Consider the following 20012-nt stretch of genomic DNA (forward strand, 5'->3'; position numbering starts at 1 on the left):
CAGAGGTATTGCCTAATAGCCTCACAATGTGACATGAATTTACCATAGTTGAAGATCTGGCCCTCAGGCTTACTCAATTCGGTCAGCAAACCTGACAGATTCATTGCTCTGGATCAAACTTGGTGTATCCAACCCACAAAGCACTTAAGCCAGAAACCTAATTTGTCAATTTATAATAAGAATTAGGACTATCATATGATCCACAATGATTTTGTTGTCTTAGTTAGTGCATATTCACAGTTGACACAATTGATCACTCATTCATCCTTGAAACATATTCTTGACCTGGCTTCTGGGATATCTCACTCTCACTCTCTTGGCTGTTTGTTGGTTTTTCCTACCTCACTAGAAGCTCATTCTCAGGTTCCTTTGTTGATTCCTCTTCACCTCCCTATCCTTATCATTGGAATGCCCCAATGCTCAGCTCTTTGAACTTTTCTTTCTGCACATTCCCCTGGTAATTTCTTCCAGTCTTCTGGCTTTAAATTGCATCCACATGCTAATGACTCTCAACTTTGTATCTCCAACTCTGACTTTAATCTTTAACTCTTGGCTTCCTCTTTAATATCTCCACTGGGATATCTATTAGACATCTCAAAATGAACAAGTCCAGAGCTGATCTCCTGATCTTCACCTACAAATGAGCTCCTCCTGCAACTTCATCATCATTAACCCACAACCTTGCTATTATGTCTTCAAATATAGCCAGAATTCAACTACTTTTTCTCAACTGTATTGCTATACTATCCAAGTCCAAGTCACCATCATCTCTTTCCCTGGATCACTACAATAACTTCTCAAATAGTTTCCCTTTTACCTTGGTCCACTCCCTCCCTCAAACTCTTCCCAACACAGAAGTCAGAGTGATAATATTGAAACCTTTCTCAGGTCACATCACTCCTTTGTTCAAAACCTTCCAATGGCTTCCCATTTCACTTAGAGTAAACACCACTCATTGTAATGGCCTGTAAGTTCCCCTGCACATTCACTTTTCCCCATTACCTCTCTGATCACATTTCCTACTTCCTTTCCCCTTGCTCACTCCACTCTAGTCACTCTGGCCTCCTTGTTATGGAACAAGCTAGTCTCATCCACCTCGGGAATATATTTTTTTTAAAGAGTATTTATTTATTTTGGATAGAGAGAGCACAAGCATGAGCATGGGGAGGGGGGAGGGAGAAGCAGACTCCTCACTGAGCAGGGAGCCCAATTCAGTGCTCAATCCCAGGATCCTGGGATCATGACTCGAGCCAAAGGCAGATGCTTAACTGACTGAGCCACCCAGGTTCTCCACACCTCAAGAATATTATACTGCATACCTCCTTTGCCTGGAATGGTCTTCCCTCATACGTCTCTCACTCCCTCACCTTCTCCAAGTCTTTGCTAAATTGTGACCTTCTCAAAGAGGCCTTGCCTGATATCACCTTACCAAAACTTGAAACACATCCAGCACTTCTGATGTCCCTTGTGTTTTATTTTTTTCCATAGCATGTAACCACAATTAAAGTACTATGTAGTGTGTGTGTGTGTGTGCATCCACTTCAATAAATGTAAGCTTCATGAACACTGGAATTCTTGTTTCATTAATTCATCTCTATACTCTAAGACTGAAACAAATAACTTTGAAACATAGTAGATACTTGGTATTTATTTTGAATGATTATTCTATAGTAGATCTATACTGCTGAACTATGTTCAGAAAGTTGTGTGGTGAGTACAGTTTTGAGCAAAGGACAATATCCCAATACTTTAATGACATCACATTAAAACAGGAATATACCTGTCATAGGGACCAGAGTGTTCCAGACGGTGTAGCCATGGATTTGTCCACTGCCATCATTAGCATTCCTCACCTCCATGGCTAATGAAATTCTCTTGACAAACTGACCTATATTTTTATTTAAACATATTGTTGTCACCAAAAGCTTGTTAGCCAAAGCTTGCTATGGTCTAGGAACTATTCTGCCTCTTATTATTCTTTTTTAATAATTGAATTAAATTAGTTTTATTAATTAAATTAATTAATATTAAATTAAATTAGCTAATTGAATTAAAATTAGTTTCAGATGTAGAGTTCAGTTATTCATCAGTGGGATAGGACACCCAGTGCTCATCACATCACATGCCCTCCTTAATGCTCATCACCCAGTTACCCCATCCACCTACCTACCTCCCCTCCAGCAACCTTCAGTTTGTTTCCTAAAGTTAAGAGTCTCTCATGGCTTGTCTCCCTCTCTGATTTCTTCCCTTTCAGTTTTCCCTCCCTTCCTCTACGATCCTTTGCACGGTTTCTTATATTCCACATATGAGTGAATCCATATAATTGTCTTTCTCTGATTGACTTATTTTGCTCAGCATAATACCCTCCAGTTCCACCCATGTTGATGTAAATGGTAAGATTTCATCCTTTTTGATGGCTGAGTAATATTCCATTGTATATTTACACCACACCTTTATTCATTCACCTGTCATGGACATCTGGGCTCTTTCCACAGTTTGGCTATTGTGGACACTGCTGCTATAAACATTGGGGTGCAGGTGCCCCCTTGGATCCTACATTTGTAGCAAGTGACAGAACTGCAAGAAGACCCTTCTCCTTCCCCTGGGAGGAGCATTGTGGGTGCATGCATGATTGGGTGACCGGCTCAGAAAGCTGCAGAACGAGCAAGACCTTCCTCCTTCCCCTGGGAGGAACTGTGTGGATGTGCAAAATGTAGAGACTCCAAATGGGGTTGTATGCCCCAGATAAGAACACTTGGTCACAGGCTTGGTGAACACAGAGTGAGGCAGAAACCAAGGAGACAAAAGTGACTGACTGCTTTTCCCTGAGGGTGCACTGAAGAGTGGGGGGCAGGATCTTTCAGCTCCAGAGCTGGAGATTGAGAAGCCACCATTTTCATTCTCATCCTCTAAAGCAGTGCGGAAAGCCTTCAGGGGACAAAAGCCACATAGAGCAACCTGGAGCCGCTTACACTGATCCCAGCTCCTTGGCCAAGGCAGTGCAACTCCACCCTGGCAAAGACACCTGAGAATCAATGAAACAGGCCCCTCCCCCAAAAGACCAGCAGGAACATCCAGCTAATACCAAGTTTACCAATCACACAGAAATGAAAAACTCCAGCTCTAAGGTAAAACCGTATATAGAATTCAAGGTACTTTCTCATGATTCCTTAGTCTTTCAGTTTAAAATTTCCTTTTTCCTTTTTTTTTCCTTTTCAACTAGTTTCTTATTTTATCAACTCTTTTAAGACTTAATTTCCATTGTTACATTTATATTATATAAAATTCATTTTTTGCTTCCTTTCATTGTATTCAATTTTATTTTTGTATATATATACGTTTTTCTTCCTTTACAATTTTGGGATGTAGTGTCTTCTAACAAACAGACCAAAATACACCCAGGACCTGGTGTATCACCCTGTTCTGTCCACCTGTTTGATTATATTCTTTTTTTTCCTTCTTATTTGGTTTCTGATCTCTTCTGATTTATCTAGTGTATATTTCACTGGTGTCTTGGTTGTTATCTTTGTATTTTGTTCTCTCATTCATAACAAGAATGACAAGATGGAAAAATTCCAAGAACAAGACACAGTACTAACTACCAGAGACTTAATAAATATGCATATTAGTAAAATATCAGAGCTAGAATTCAGAATAATGATTATAAAGATACTAGCTGGGCTTGAAAAAAACATAGAAGACACTAGAGAATCCCTTTCTGGAGAAATAAAAGAACTAAAATCTAACCAAGTCTAAATCAAAAAGGCTATTGAGGAAATGCAATAAAAAATGGAGGTTCTTACTGGAAGGATAAATGAGGCAGAAGAGAGAATCAGTAATAGAGAAGATAAAATTATGGACAATAAAGAAACTGAGGAAGAGAGAGATAAAAAAACTACTGGATCATGAGGGAGATTTGAGAGATCAGTGATACCATAAAGCAAACCAGTATTAGAATAATTGGGGGTCCCAGAGGAAGAGGAAAGAGAGAGGGAGGCAGAAGATATATTTGAGAAAATTATAGCTGAGAATTTCCATAATCTGGGGAAGGAAACAGGCATTCAAGTCCAGGAGGCACAGAGAACCCCCTCAAAAATCAATAAAAATAGATCAACACCCAGACATATAATAGTGAAGCTTGCAAATTTCAGAGACAAAGAGAAAATACTGAAAGCAGCTTGGGACAAGAGATCCTTAACCTACAGAGATAGAAACATAAGGCTGGCAGCAGACCTATCCACAGATACCTGGCAGGCCAGAAAGGACTGGCATGATATATTCAGCGTGCTAAATGAGAAAAATACGCAGCCAAGAATACTCTATCCAGCAAGGCTGTCATTCAGAATAGAAGGAGAGATAAAGAGCTTCCAGGACAAATAGAAACAAAAAATTTGTGATCCCCAAAGCAGCCCTACAAGAAATATTAAAGGGGATCCTGTAAGCGAAGTGAAAGTCCAAAAGTAACATAGACCAGAAAGGAATGGAGACAATAGACAGAAACAGTGACTTTACAGGTAATACAATGGCACTAAATTCATATCTTTCAATAGTTACTCTGAATGTAAATGGGCTAAGTGCTCCAATCAAAAGACACAGGATATTATATTGGAAAAAAAGCAAGACCCATCCATATGCTGTCTACAAGAGACTCATTTTAGACCCAAAGACACCTCCAGATTGAAAGTGAGGGGGTGGAGAGCCCATTTATCATGCTAATGGACATTGAACACTACATCAAAAACTAATGATGTACTATATGTTGGCTAACTGAACATAATAAAAAATAAATTAAAAAAAATTTTTTTAATCTGGTTGTCACATGCGAAAAAAGAAAGCTGGGGTAGCACTCCTTATATCAGACAAATTAGATTTTAAACCAAAGATTATAATAAGAGATGCAAAGGGAGGGGGAAGATGGTGGAGGAGTAGGGGACCCTATTTCAACTGGTCCCCGGAATTGAGCTGGATATCTACCAGACCACTCTGAGCACCCACGAAACCAGCCTGAGATGTAAGAAGATCTGGATCTCTACAAACAGAATATCGCAGGCGGTTGGTTTTGGGGTACAAAGCGGGGAGCTGTGATTCCGCGGGCAGATATCAGAGGATAAACGGCAGCAGGAGGGAGCCTGGCCGTGGGGATCCTACACCGCCGGTGAGCGACAGCCTCGCACGCTGGGGACGAGGCACAGACTCATAGACCGGTAGTGGCAGGGAAAGGACTTTAGGGCAACCCCCGGGGCGGAAACCCGGAGCAGCGGGGTCGCGCACACACGAACTGGGAGCGGCTGGCGGTTTTAGAAGCACAAAGGGCAGAGACGAGCCCCGACCTGGAGGCAGGACTGGGGGCGCTGCGGAGGGGCGCACAACCCAGGACGCTGCAGTTTATAGCAGCACGGACAGAAACGGAGACGGTGTGGCCTGGAGAGCTCACTGAAGAACAGACTGCGGTCTCTCTGCTCTGAGGCAGAGGGTTGGAAATGGTCTCTTCTGCTCTGACTCACGGAAGAGACACGGAAAGCCACCAGGGAAAGCCACCAGAGAACAAAAGCCCCAAAGACTGATTCCTGCTGAGCCCATCCCCCGCCACAGGGGCGCAGGGCAACTCCGCCCAAACAGGGTTGCCTGAGTAACAGCGCAGCAGGCCCCTCCCACAGAAGACAGGCTGGGAAAACAAGAGGCCAGCAACCCTAAGGTCCCAAGAAAACAGGTGCATCTTGCTTGGGTTCTGGTCAATAATTTCGACTCTATACATTCCCTCAAACACCCATCAACAGATTGACTAGGAGGAGGAGCCCCCAAAATAGAAAAGACTCAGAGATTATGACTTATGCTGCAGATTTACAAATGGATGCAGATATAACCAAGATTTTGGAGATGGAATTCAGGCTAGCAATTGTGAAGACAATGGCTAGAATGGAGAAATCAATTAATGGCAACATAGAGTCTCTAAGGGCAGAAATAAAAGGTGAATTGGCAGAACTTAAAAATGCTATCAATGAGATCCAATCCAATCTAGATAATCTAACAGCTAGGGTAACTGAGGCAGAAGAGCAAATAAGCGACCTGAAAGACAATATAATGGATAAAAAGGGAAAAGAGGAGGCCAGGGAAAACCAACTCAGAATCCATGAAAATAGAATCAGAGACATAAGTGACACCATGAAGCGTTCCAATGTCAGAATAATTGGAATCCCAGAGGGAGTGGACAGAGAGAGAGGACTAGAAGATGTATTTGAGCAAATCGTAGCTGGCTGAGAACTTCCCTAATCTGGGGAATGAAACAAACATTCACGTCCTAGAGGCAGAGAGGACCCCTCCCAAGATCAAGGAAAACAGGCCAACACCCCAGCATGTAATAATAAAACCTGCAAATCTTAGAACCAAGGAAACCATCTTAAGGGCTGTTAGGGGGAAGAGATTCCTTACGTACAGAGGGAGGAACATCAGAATAACATCAGACCTATCCACAGAGACCTGGCAAGCCAGAAAGGCCTGGCAAGACATATTCAGGGTACTAAATGAGAAGAACATGCAGCCAAGAATACTTTATCCGGCAAGGCTTTCATTTAGAATGGATGGAGAGATGCAGAGCTTCCACGACCGGCAGAAACTGAAAGAATATGTGACCACTAAGCCGGCCCTGCAAGAAATATTAAGGGGGTTCTATAAAAGGAGAAAGACCCCAAGAGTGATAACAACAGAAATTTACAGGGACAAGCTATAAAAACAATGTCTTCACAGGCAACATGATGACAATTAATTCATATCTTTCAATAATCACTCTCAACGTGAATGGCCTAAATGCTCCCATAAAATGGCACAAGGTGCAGATTGGATAAAAAGACAGGACCCATCCATATGCTGCCTACAAGAGACTCATTTTGAACCTAAAGATACATCCAGACTGAAAGTGAAGGGATGGAGATCCATCTTCCATGCCAGCGGACCTCAAAAGAAAGCTGAGCTAGCAATTCTTATATCAGACAAATTAGATTTTAAACTAAAGTCTGTAATTAGAGACACAGAAGGACACTATATCATTCTTAAAGGGTCTATCCAACAAGAAGATCTAACAATTGTAGATATCTATGCCCCCAACATGGGAGCAGCCATCTACATAAGCCAACTGTTAACCAAAATAAAGAGTCATATTGATAACAATACGTTAATTGTAGGAGACCTCAATACTCCACTCTCAGCAATGGACAGATCATCTAAGCAGAAAATCAACAAGGAAACAAGAGCTTTGAATGATACATTGGACCAGATGGACCTCATAGATATTTACAGAACATTCCACCCTAAAACAACAGAATACTCATTCTTCTCGAGCGCACATGGAACTTTCTCCAGAATAGACCACATACTGGGTCACAAATCAGGTCTCAACAGATACCAAAAGATTGGAATTATTCCCTGCATATTCTCAGACCACAATGCTCTAAAACTGGAACTCAATCACAAGAAAAAATTTGGCAGAAATTCAAACACTTGGAAGCTAAAGATCACTCTGCTCAAGAATGTTTGGGTCAACCAAGAAATCAAAGAAGAACTTAAACAATTCATGGAAATCAATGAGAACGAAAACACATCGGTCGTCCAAAACCTATGGGATACTGCAAAGGCGGTCCTAAGGGGGAAATACATAACCATCCAAGCTTCACTCAAAAAAATAGAAAAATCCCGAATTCACCAACTAACTCTACACCTTAAAGAACTAGAGAAAAAGCAACAAACAATGCCTAAGCCACGCATTAGAAGAGAAATAATTAAAATTAGAGCAGAAATCAATGAATTAGAAACCAGAAACACAGTAGATCAGATCAACGAAACTAGAAGATGGTTCTTTGAATTAATAAGATCGATAAACCACTGGCCAGACTTATCCAAAAGAAAAGAGAGGACCCAAATTAATAAAATTATGAATGAAAGGGGAGAGATCACGACTAACACCAAGGAAATAGAAACAATTATTAGAAATTTATCATCAACAACTATATGCCAATAAACTGAGCAATCTGGATGAAACAGAGGCCTTCCTGGAAACCTATAAGCTGCCAAGACTGAAACAGGAAGAAATTGACAACCTGAATAGGCCAATAACCAGTAACGAGATTGAAGCAGTGATCAAAAACCTCCCAAAAAACGAGTCCAGGGCCTGATGGATTCCCTGGGGAATTCTACCACACATTCAAAGAAGAAATAATACCTATTCTACTGAAGCTGTTTCAAAAACTAGAAACAGAAGGAAAACTTCCAAAACTCATTCTGTGAGGCCAGCATTACCTGAATCCCCAAACCAGGCAAAGACCCCTTCAAAAAGGAGAATTTCAGACTGATATCCCTGATGAATATGATTCCAAAATCCTCAACAAAATCCTAGCTAATAGGATCCAACAATACATTAAAAGGATCATCCACCACGACCAAGTGGGATTTATCCCCAGGATGCAAGGGTGGTTCAACATTCGCAAATCAATCAATGTGATAGAACACATTAATAAGAGGAGGGAGAACAACCATATGGTCCTCTCAATTGATGCAGAAAAAGCATTTGACAAAACACAACATCCTTTCCTGATTAAAACTCTTCAGAGTATAGGGATAGAGGGAACATTCCTCAAGTTCATAAAATCCATCTATGAAAAACCCACAGTGAATATCATTCTCAATGGGGAAAAGCTGAGAGCCTTTCCCTTAAGATCAGGAACACGTCAAGGATGTCCACTCTTGCCACTATTGTTCAACATAGTACTAGAAATCCTAGCAACAGCAATCAGACAACAAAAAGAAAAGTTATTCAAATTGGCAAAGAAGAAGTCAAACTCTCTCTTTTTGCAGACGACATGATACTTTATGTGGAAAACCCAAAAGACTCCACCCCCAAATTACTAGAACTCATCCAGCAATTCAGTAATGTGGCAGGATACAAAATCAATGCGCAGAAATCAGTTGCTTTCTTATACACTAACAACGCAACCATAGAAAGAGAAATTAGAGAAACGATTCCATTTACAATAGCACCAAAAACCGTAAGATACCTCGGAATAAACCTAACCAAAGAGGTAAAGGATCTATACTCTAGGAACTACAGAACACTCATGAAAGAAATTGAAGAAGACACAAAAAGATGGAAAAATATTCCATGCTCATGGATCTGAAGACTAAACAGTGTTAAAATGTCTATGCTACCCAGAGCAATCTATACCTTCAATGCCATCCCGATCAAAATTCCAATGACATTTTTCAAAGTGCTGGAACAAACAATCCTAAAATTTGTATGGAATCAGAAAAGACCCCGAATCGCCAAGGAGATGTTGAAAAAGAAAAACAAAGCTAGGGGCATCACGTTGCCTGATTTCAAGCTATATTACAAAGCTGTGATCACCAAGACAGCATGGTACTGGCGCAAAAACAGACATATAGACCAATGGAGCAGAATAGAGGACCCAGATATGGACCCTCAACTCTATGGTCAAATACTCTTTGACAAAGCAGGAAAAAACATGCAATGGAAAAAAGACAGTCTCTTCAATAAATGGTGCTGGGAAAATTGGACAGCCACATGCAGAAGAATGAAACTCGACCATTCTCTAACACCATTCACAAAGATAAACTCAAAGTGGATGAAAGACCTCAATGTGAGACAGGAATCCATCAAAATCCTAGAGGAGAACATAGATAGTAACCTCTTTGACATCACCCACAGCAACTTCTTTCAAGATACATCTCCAGAAGCTAGTGAAACAAAAGCAAAAATGAACTTTTGAGACTTCATCAAGATAAAAAGCTTCTGCACAGCAAAGGAAACATTCAACAAAACAAAGAGGCAACCCATAGAATGGAAGATATTTGCAAATGACACTACAGATAAAGGGCTGGTATCCAAGATCTATAAAGAACTTCTCAAACTCAACACCCAAAAAACAAATAATCAAGTCAAAAAGTGGGCAGAAGATATGAAAAGACACTTCTCTGAAGAAGACATACAAATGGCTAACAGACACATGACAAAATGTTCATCATCATTAGCCATCAGGGAAATCCAAATCAAAACCACATTGAGATACCACCTTACACCAGTTAGAATGGCAAAAAATGGACAGGGAAAGAAACAACAAATGTTGGAGACATTGTGGAGAAAGGGGAACCCTCTTACACTGTTCGTGGGAATGCAAGTTGGTACAGCCACTTTGGAAAACAGTGTGGAGGTTCCTCAAAAATTTAAAAATAGAGCTACCCTATGACCCAGCAATTGCACTCCTGGGTATTTACCCCAAAGACACAGATGTAGTGAAAAGAAGGGCCATATGCACCCCAATGTTCATAGCAGCAATGTCCGCAATAGCCAAACTGTGGAAAGAGCCGAGATGCCCTTCAACAGATGAATGGATAAAGAAGATGTGGTCCATATATACAATGGAATATTACTCAGCCATCAGAAAGGATGAATACCCAACTTTTACATCAACATGGATGGGACTGGAGGAGATTATGCTAAGTGAAATAAGCCAAGCAGAGAAAGTCAATTATCATATGGTTTCACTTATTTTTGGAACATAAGGAATAGCATGGAGGACATTAGGAGAAGCAAGGGGAAAATGAAGGGGGTGGAAATCGGAGGGAGAGATGAACCATGAGAGACTATGGACTCTGAGAAACAGACAGGTTTTTAGAGGGGCGGGGGGAGATTGGTTAGCCTGGTGATGGGTATTAAGGAGGGCACGTACTGCACGGAGCACTGGGTGTTATATGAAAACAATGGATCGTGGATCACCACATCAAAAACCAATGATGTATTGTATGGTGACTAACATAATAAAATTAAAAAAAAAAGAGAGATGCAAAGGGACACTATAACACACTTAAAGGGTCTACCCAACAAGAAGATCTAACAATTATAAATATTTATGCTCCTAACTTGGGAACAGCCAATTATATAAACCAATTGGTAACAAAATTAAAGAAATACATTGATAATAATATAATAATAGTAGGGGACTTTAACACCCCACTCACAGCAATGGACAAAACATCTAAGCAGATCAACAAGGAAACAAGGGCTTTGAATGACACACTGGATCAGATGGACTTCACAGATAGATACAGAGCATTCCATCCTAAAGCAACAGAATACACATTTTTCTCAAATGCACATGGAACATTCTCCAGAACAGATAACATACTGGGTCACAAATCAGGTTTCAACTGGTACCAGAAATTGGGATTACTCCCTGCATATTTTCAGACCACAATGCTTTGAAACTGGAACTCAATCGCAAGAGATTTGGAAGGAACTCAAATACTTGGAGGTTAAAGAACATCCTATTAGAGAAGGAATGGGTCAATCAGGAAATTAAAGAAGAATTTTTAAAAAACATGGAAACAAATGAAAATGAAGTCAGAACTGTTCAAAACCTTTGGGATGCAGCAAAGGTGGTCCTAAGAGGGAAGTACATAGCAATAGAAGTCTTTCTCAAGAAACTAGAAAAGTCTCAAATACACAAGCTAAACTTACACCTAAAGGAGCTGCAGAAAGAACAGCAAATAAAGCCTAAGCCCAGCAGAAGGGAATTAATAAAGATTAGAGCAGAAATCAATAGAATAGAAACCAAAAGAACAGAACAGATCAACGAAACTAGGGACTGCCTCTTCTGTAGAGTCACATTGCATCTTTTTTGGTGCTGATTGCATCATTTAACTCTTAAAGAACAACTCCATTTGAAATTCTCAATTTTGAAGTTTTTGAGGACCTATCCCTTTGTGAAGCAGGGGCGAGTTCATGATTGAGTCTTTCACCTAGGTTTCATTGAAGTAAGTTGATGTAAGTTCTTATCACACCATCTGACAGAGCTGGTAATGGGAAACAGGTAAACTGGCACCCTTGTGTAGCATCATGTTATCTTTGGAATCAAATTGGTATTTGTACAAATTTCAACCAGCAGAGCATCCTACAGTCTGATTCTCTGCTCCTATCCCTCTATGCTTTCCCGAGATGGAGGATTATATATAAATACTATATATATGTGTGTGTGTGTGTGTATATTCTCCTTTCTGCTATCATATAAATATAGTTAGATCTCAATCCTGCCTGCCAATGACACTGTCTACCCTATACTTGCCATCCCATCTCTCTCATATACCTCTGAAATGAAACATCAATACACATTGTCTACATTCTCACAGTCCCTTCCCTCAACAAGTCCCTGAGATCTGACTCTCTCTCTTCTTATACTATGGACATCATTCATCACAAATGCTAAGGTCAACAATTTCATAAGTGCCAAATCTAATGGTTATTTTGAGTCCCTCTCTCACTGTATTCCTTTTCTGGATTTAATGCTATTTTTCTTTTTGAAATTCTGAATCCCTTGGCTACTGTGACTCCACACTCCTTTCATTCTCCTCTTACCTCCCTATCGTCTCCTGTGTTCACCTGATAAATGGTGATCCCTATGGTTCCATCCTCAGATAACTGGTTGTCTTAATCTTAATTAAAACAAAACTAGGGGCACCTGGGTGGCTCAGTTGGTTAAGCGTCTGCCTTCGGCTCAGGTCATGATTCCCAGGGTCCTGGGATCAAGTCCTGCATTGGGTTCCTTGCTTGGCAGGGAGCCTGCTTCTTCCTCTGCCTCCCACTCTGTCTGCTTGTTCTCTCTCTCTCTGTCCAATAAATAAATAAAATCTTAAAAAAAAAACCAAAACTAAACAAAATTCAAAAACAAAATTAAAAGAGAAAAAATTCAGACATCATCAAGCAGCTACTTCAGAAATATGAACCTTAGCTGGAAACATTTTTCCTCACTGAAAAAAATTCTAAATGCATGTCCTACTCAGGTCAGTTTTGCCTTGAAAGAACAGAAATGGTGGTTGGGAATTCTCTGCTTCTCGTTATATGCTTCCTCCTAAGAGAAAAGTACCATAAATGGATTTTTTTCTTGATTCTGGGGGGAGAAATGGGTTAAAGAGAAATTCAATAATGAGGGGCCATATCAAAGAGGTTATCAGGAATAATATGGAAATTCCCATCCTACAGTAGAGGCAACTAATAAAACACCCGATGAAGAATCCGAAATGACCAGCACTGAAGAGCTAGAAGAGTCTCCCAAGTCAGGGTGGATCCAAAAACACAGAACATAGTGTTTGTATCAGTTAGTTTTTTTGCTATGTAACATAAAACACAAAATCTAATGGCTTAAGACACCAACCATTTATTTATTCACAATTCTGTGGGTCAGAAATTTGGGCTTGATTCAGTTGGGATGGTTCATATCTGTTCCATGTGTTGTCATCTTTGCTAGCTCATGTTTTTGTAGTCAGTTGCTGGTTGATGGACTCACATGTCTGGTATTTGGTTGGCTATTGGTGGGGACAATGGATATAACTAGGCCATGTCCACTCATAGTCTATTAGGCTAACCAAGGCGTAATAGGGTACTAAAGTGCAACAAATGAGAGCAAACCCTAATGCACACACACATTTCAAGACTCTGTTTTGCATCATGTTTATTATTGTCCCATCAGCCAAAGCAAGTCAAATTGCTAAGCCCAGAGTCAGTGTGGATTCAGGAAGGGTGATTATGGTGAACATTTTTAAAAGAACACAGTATTGGGGCACCTGGGTGGCTCAGTCAGTTAAGCGGCTGCCTTCGGCTCAGGTCATGGTCCCAGGGTCCTGGGATTGAGCCCCGCATCGGGCTCCCTGTTCAGCAGAGAGCCTGCTTCTCCCTTTCCCTCTGCCTGCCGCTCTGCCTACTTGTGCTCTCTGTCAAATAAATAAATTTTAAAAAATCTAAAAAAAATAAAAGAACACAGTATTATTTAAAAACAACAACCACCACCACCAGTGGAGAGTCCCCATACTATTATTCTCCTCAAAGTAAGTTTTTCATTATAATGGTAACACCAGAGGAAAAGATTTCTTTGTGCAATTTTGCAGAAAAACCTATTTTTTAAATTCTGGAGTGCTTATTCATTGTTTTTATCTCTCTAGCATCCTTTCCTTTAGAGAACCATCTTACTCACATTCAGTGATTCTGGTGGGGTTGTCAGTTACAATGCCAAATCCTAGTCCCTTCCACCCTGCCCTCATGACTTAGATCTGTTAAGACTCAGAGGCTGGTTGGTCCAGAAGTGAACACATGACTAAGAATGAATCAGATGCCTTTCCTGGGAGTGATATAATAGTCTGGGGGTGGTTATGATGGTGGTGAGGGGGTGTTAGCAGGGGGAACTAAGCCCTTTTTCTTCTGGAGAATATGAATCTGGAGCTGAAAGTCAGCAGCCATATTTTCCAGCACGTAGGAAAACTTTTCTGCAGTATTAAACTAATCAGAAAAAATCGCTAAAGACCAGGGAGGCAGCAACCCAGTGGTACTGAATTCTGGTTCTAGTTGGGAGGTCCTGGTTCCTACAGAAATTCCTTCCATTCTGCTTTACCCCAACTTCTTTTTCTGGTAAGTGACCCAATAAAGTCCCTTTTCCTTAAGCTAACTTGAGTTGTTTCCATCATTTGCAACCAAGAACTCTGACCAACTTGAAAACCTGTAATAGCTATTAAATAAACCCATCTTCTCATTCTAGCCCAATCATCATCTTCCGCTATCAACTCTTGAATGCTTTGAAACTTTACTGGAGAAAGTGCTGTCATAAAGAGGGCATGGAGCGGGGAGGAAAAGGAGCCTGAAGAGAATGAATAGACCACTGGGATAAGGAAACAGGATGAGAAATGACCACTCAGAAAGGCCTGACAGAAGAGAAAGGACACAGATAAATGGGAGACTCTTGGCAGGCAAGAAAGTAAATGAAAGGATAAGAAAGATGACATCGAATATTAAGAACAGTATTACCTGAAACACTCATAGGGGTAAGAACTCAGAACAATGGCTTTGGGGTTGTCAGTGGTTGTCTTTGGGAAAATATACTTAGGATCATCACGAGAAAGAAAAAACAAAGGTAAGAGTGATGATCAAGCCACTATACGGCACATTAAAATGAAAAATGGGTTGTGAGGAGAATTACTTCCTGATAGGAGCACAGTCCTGTTACTTTTAAATTTTAGTATTCTATCAAAAATTCATTAAGATGATATAGGTTTATCCTCACACAGAAGCTATATTATATGCAGCTTTCCCAAAGGATCCTATTGTAAAGTATAATCTATGGCAATTATGTTCCAACCCCTATTCCTTTGGCATATAACTAAATTCCTTTTTGAGCTGCCCATCTTGTTCTCTAACACCACCCTAAATTTTTTCTCCCCAACTTTTACATTTGTTTGGGATTGTTTCCCACAATCTTAGTACCCTGTTCACACGCATCAACCACCAGGTCCAGACCAAATTTTTATTTTCAAATACACCCTTGTTCCTTCCCAGAGCCATTTCCATTATGACACACACATGATGTAAATAATCTGCCAAACTTATTTTCAGTATGTGTGCTATTATCTATGTGATTTGTTCACAGTGTTTTAAATGGAGAGGAGAAGGCTGTTGGGAAGCTAAGGGGAGCTTGCCTTATAAACAGTTTGACTTACAATCCCCAACCTACTCTAAGTACAGAATTTCTGCTTATACTACCAAATTTATTTGAGCATGAGATAAAAACGTGTATGCAAAAATGCTTTGGAAAGTAACTCCCAAGTTGAAAGGAGTCACAATTATTATTATTTTTTTTTTGTAAAGATTTTATTTATTTATTTGAGAGACAGAGAGAGAGAATGAGAGAGAGAGCATGAGGCGGGGAGGGTCAGAGGGAGAAGCAGACTCCCCGCCGAGCAGGGAGCCTGATGTGGGACTCGATCCCGGGACTCCAGGATCATGACCTGAGCCGAAGGCAGTCGCTTAACCAACTGAGCCACCCAGGCGCCCCAGGAGTCACAATTATTAATTATAAGGTATTTCCTACCTTTATTTGTTCACTCAGTACAGTTTATTTCCAAGTTATATGGAAGTGTTTCATGACTAGTGACCTGCTAGATTTATGGCACAATGGTCCCACCTAATCTGTCCACAAGAGGTAAACCCTGACATCAGGGAGATGTGCCTGGCACACGTGCCCCAGCAGCCTGTCTCTGGCAGGTGTCCCCAGCATCCAGAGCTAGCTCCCTCCAGTTTTATTCTGTTCCCATTAACCCCACTCCACACACTGGCTCTAGCCCCAGGCATCCTGACCCAGAAAAGATACTTGTTCAATAAAATAGATACTAATATGAAAAAAAGAAATATTATAGAAACAAATGTTGGAATGAAGGCCAACCTGGGGCCCAAGGGAGAAATGGGAGGAAGCCCTGGAAAACAGAGAAGTTCCACAGAGTTGGTGAGAAGCATGGGTCTGAGAATCATAAAATCAGATTCAAATCTTAGCTCTGCTGCTTATAAACTCTATGATCGGGCACATGATAGCTGTTCAATAAAGAATGGTTGAATGAATAAACAAAATTAACTTAATTTTCAGAGCTTCAATTCCTCATATGCAAGATATGGAAGTAAATATCTCCTGCAGATGGTTGTTGTAAAGATTAAATAAGGTAATGTGGAGCAAATGAATAGGAGAGCACCTGACACAGAATTATTGCTCAATAAAGAGCATCTACTAATACTACCATTATTATTATTATCCCAAAAATGATGGCAGAGAACATATCCATGATTCCCTTAGTTGACCCAGATGACAAGGTATTTAGCATTATAACTAATTTATCTTTTTTTTTTTTTTTAAGAAATTTTATTTATTCATTTGGCAGAGAGAGAGAGAGCGCATACAAGCAGGGGGAGCAACAGATGGAGAGGGAGAAGCAGACTCCCCACTGAGCAGGGAGCCCAATGTGGGGCTTGATCCCAGGACCCTGCGATCATGACCTGAGCCGAAGGCAGATGCATAACCCACTGAGCCACCCAGGGGCCCCCATAACTGATTTATCTTTGATATAAGAGAAGCGATAGCAAATAAATTGCAAGAAACTCCCAATTTTCCATTTTGCCTTGGGACAAAAAGGAAATATAAATCCAACCTAGGCCATCATGATCTTGTTTTTTAAAAATTCTCTATGAAATTAAGTCCAGAGTTAAAGAATGAGGTCTAGGACTCAGGAAAACAATGTTCAAGTCCTGATTTTTGTCTCTAATTATCTTTTCCTACGTTTTGGTTTTTCAGATGAAGAAGCTATAAGCAGGGCGGGAAAGTGATTGCTCAAAAATAGTGAATGCTTTCTAGGTCCCTTTCAGTGTGAATCAGGATATGGTTCTATGAATTAGCCAACGGCTGGTGGGAATCAACACTGATATGGTCTCCTGAGACCTTTTTTGCTGGTGACCTGTTAGGGCCAAACTGATGAATCAACTGATATTCCATTTATTACTAACTTGTGGACCATTTCCACCTGACTGCCTTAGGCTGTCAGTTTTTCTCACTTACCTGGGCTTTCTAGCACTGGTAGCTGAAAGAACCTTAGAGGAAAGTGGAGTCTGCCTTCCATAAGGGGGCATCACAAAGAAGCATCAACAGTTAAATCAGTGGTTTCCTGGTCAGAATAATCTGGAGAGTTTAAAACATTACAGATGCCTGGGGACAAGTTCTCAAGATTCTGCTCAGTGCATCTGTGGTGTAGCCCAGAGTCACGTATTTTTTGAAAGCTTCCCAAATGTTTACAACAGACATCCAGATTTGGGAACAATTATCTCCATAAGGAATCACAAATTCAAATTCCTACAGGGACCCAGGCAAATCAGGTTAAAAATAAAGCTTTCTATATTTCACTTTCCTATTTTTGAGATAGAATTTAAGAATTGTTTCCCTTTCCTCTTTTAATTCCACTATAAGAAAAACAGGACAAAGAGAATAATAACTGAAACTCAGTCTTAATGCTGGGGAGCAATAGGGAATGGTGGCGACTGCAGTAAACTGGAAAATTTACACTCCAACTAAGAAGAGCACCAGTACTCAGCCTAGATAATTGTTGCCTTGTACTAATGCATGCCTATATAACCAGACCTCTTCATTCATCCAAAGGGCCAAAAAGTCAAGAATCTGAATTTTGATGTGAAATTTGCAAATTTCTCAATGTTGGAAACTCATATGAATTATTTTATTTTTTTTAAGATTTTATTTATTTGTGAGAGAGAGAGCACAAGCAGGGGGAGTGGCAGGTAGAGGGAGAAGCAGGCTCCCCGCTGAGCAGGGAGCCCGACGTGGGACTCAATCCCAGGACCCTGGGATCATGACCTGAGCTGAAGGCAGATGCTTAACCAACTGAGCCACCCAGGCGCCCCCATATGAATTATTTTAAAATATTGTTTGAAAGAAACAAAGCCTATGTGTGGAATTCAAAGAGCCAACAGGCCACAAATTGGAGATACCTCATGTGGGTTTGCACATTTACCTCTTCCTTTAGCAGGAAGTACAGGGTAGTGGAGCCATCAGTCCCTGGGACAGTAGTCGTAGGTTAGCTCCCTCTTCGAGCACTGAGCAGAGTTAGTCTTAAACCTTTCTGAGCTCAGATATCTCATCTATCAAATGGGAGCAAGAAAACTTGATGTACACAATTGTTCCGAGGATAAATGAAGTTATAAACTATAAAATGTTAGTTCTCACTACTGTAGTTAAAACAGAAAACAGAGTTGCATGCAGTAAATTGTTCTCAGGTAACAGAGAATGAAAAGTCTGGTCTGAGGGTTGATCTTAGAAAAAGAGTTCTGTATCAGAGAGTTTTACATCCAAAGAATGACAAGATCGGAGACTTCACCTTGGCGCGGCCTTTGCCTTTGGCTTGATTTTGTTTCCATCCACTCTTTGTCAAGTGGTGAAAGCTGATAGCTTGTCTCAGCAGGAGCCTGCAAGGCTTGGATGCTGGATTCCTCCAGGCTCCTGGCATCATCACTTGCCACAGCTGGAGGGAATGTGGACAGAGAAGGAGGAGTACATTGGGAGGGCAGAGGCAGACCTAGAGGCAAGTGAAAGGATACAGGACCTGTGCCCTGAACATAATGAATTCGAAGACAGAGGATGGAACTGATGCCGATTAAAAGAGAGGAGGCTCCAAGCCCAGGATGTTGGATTTAAAGCTATTTCACGGATGTGGAAAGTCATCTTGGCACCAGCTCATAAGGAAAGAAGAGAGGCAAATCTGTCATCAGCTAAGCCTTTCAGAAAAGTTTCAGGCCCCCAGACCTAGTAAGCACTGCTTCTGGTGGAAGCTGTCAAGTCAGACTGATAAACTGCTGGGCTCCTGCAGTTTATTGAGCCTGAAATGAGTGTAGAAGGTCAGATTCTCTGAGTTAAGTTACATTCTCAGATTTTCCAGCTGGAAATGAAAATCTAGGACCTGCCTTATTGCTATCTCATCTCTTCTAGAGGTAACTTCAGCCAGTAATCACATGAAGTTTAACTAAAACAGAAGCTGGACCTATTTTATGCCATGAACACTTTTTTTTTTTTTTAAGATTTTATTTATTTATTTGACAGAGAGAGAGAGAGTGAGAGAGGGAACACAAGAAGGGGGAGTGGGAGAGGGAGAAGCAAGCTTCCCGTTGAGCAGGGAGCCCGATATGGGGCTTGATCCCAGGACCCTGGGATCATGACCTGAGCTGAAGGCAGATGCTTAATGACTGAGCCACCCAGGCGCCCCTGCCAGGAACACTCTTAACTATCTGTTGAAGACTGACAGACTACTGCTAGTAATGTTTGTAAATGCTCCAAATAAAATACATGAATACAACGACAACTACATTGAAATAGAAAGTATCCATATATTAAAGATATTTGTGAAATAGTAATAATAGTGCTTCTTTATTAATGAATTAAATAGCTAGATCTAGCAATAAATCCCAAAATTTCCATAATTAAAGTAGTGATGTATAGTAATAAGGATCAACAATATGTTGAGATACCTACAGCAAACAAAGGCACCTAACAGTGCTCTACAAAATGAGCCATAATATAGACAGACACATAGTGTCAAAGGAGACAGAACGAAGGCAATTAACTCTGCCGAGGGAAGGGAAAGCTAGG

This window comes from Halichoerus grypus, chromosome 5 (genome assembly GCF_964656455.1).
Source record: "Halichoerus grypus chromosome 5, mHalGry1.hap1.1, whole genome shotgun sequence".
NCBI classification, from domain to species: Eukaryota; Metazoa; Chordata; class Mammalia; order Carnivora; family Phocidae; genus Halichoerus; species Halichoerus grypus.